A 1,044-nucleotide genomic window follows, 5' to 3' on the forward strand; every position below is an offset into this window, starting at 1 on the left:
AGGAATGAGTTCATCCAAGATTATTCAGCAGAACTCAAGAGTCTTGATTCCCAGACCCAGAAGGAGAACTAGAACTCTCCAAACCCCATTCTTTGTGGGAGAGCAAAAGAACTGCCAACTCTGAAGAGACAGAGACTGCTCAACCAGGACTCACTTCTGGTCTTGGGGGACATGAATCCATGGGAATGCTCTGCCGGTTTGAGTCTGGCAGTAGCATCCACCTGATCTGTTTACTAGGGGCAGAGTCCAGAGGAGAGGACAAGAGGGTGGGGACCACAACCTGTGATCAGAAGGCAGCAGGGCTGGACAGGTCCTGCTGAGTATACTTGACACTACGTGGGGTGCAGGTTAGTGGGAGGAGGCCGTACAACAGGGACAGAATCAGGCCAGCCTAGGGCTCAGAGTCAGTAACTGTCAAATGGGCCTAAGCAACAGAAATTCCAGATGGGCCTCCTTGGCCCACTTAGGGAGCCAGGCCCAGGTTTCTCTGACACTTTCCTTCATGCTTGCTATCTGAGCTCGGGCAGTCCAGCAGTGCTCCCCTAGAAGGCTGCAGGGATAAAAGCCTCCATCTGTAGTCCTGCCCGCCTCCTTGATCACAGCCCACGCTTCCTCATGGGGGAGCCAGCAAGCAACAAGCCAAAGGTGCTGCCTCACCGCCCACTGGCACGCAGCCTCAGGGAAGCGAAGAGAGAGACGAGGACCAGGCCTGAGAGGCCCAGGGTTCCTAGACCTAAGGGATCTGGCCCCGGGGGGCGGGCCAGGCTGGTAGGGGAGCCCAGGTGCCCAGGTTCTAGGGGCGGAGCCTAAAGACTCGGGGGCGGAGCCCCGAGTGACAGAGGGCGGGGCTCACGAAAGCTAGTGGGGCCGGGGCGGGGCCGGGCAAGACGGGGTCGTTGCGGTTCCCAGATTGGCAGTGCACGGGGCACGGTGACTCACCCAGGCGGCGTCCGCCCGACCCTCCGAGGCCGCGGTCTCACCACTTCCGTCTCCCGCAGCTGCTGAAGCCACGCAGGTCCGACCCCACCACGGTGCCCCTGTCCC

The 1,044-nt window shown here is 60.2% G+C and overlaps 1 protein-coding gene across 1 annotated transcript in view; it reads right to left on the minus strand.

Moving 5' to 3' along the window:
• The window catches only part of MTMR4 (myotubularin related protein 4), a 21,811-nt gene extending 20,767 nt beyond the window's left edge, over nt 1-1,044 (minus strand). Inside the window, exon 1 of the mRNA XM_006924880.3 lies at nt 940-1,044. The gene's annotated coding sequence lies outside the window, so the exon portion shown is untranslated. The remainder of the gene's footprint in view (nt 1-939) is intronic.

This window comes from Pteropus alecto, unplaced genomic scaffold (assembly GCF_000325575.1).
Source record: "Pteropus alecto unplaced genomic scaffold, ASM32557v1 scaffold98, whole genome shotgun sequence".
In the NCBI taxonomy this organism is placed as follows: Eukaryota; Metazoa; Chordata; class Mammalia; order Chiroptera; family Pteropodidae; genus Pteropus; species Pteropus alecto.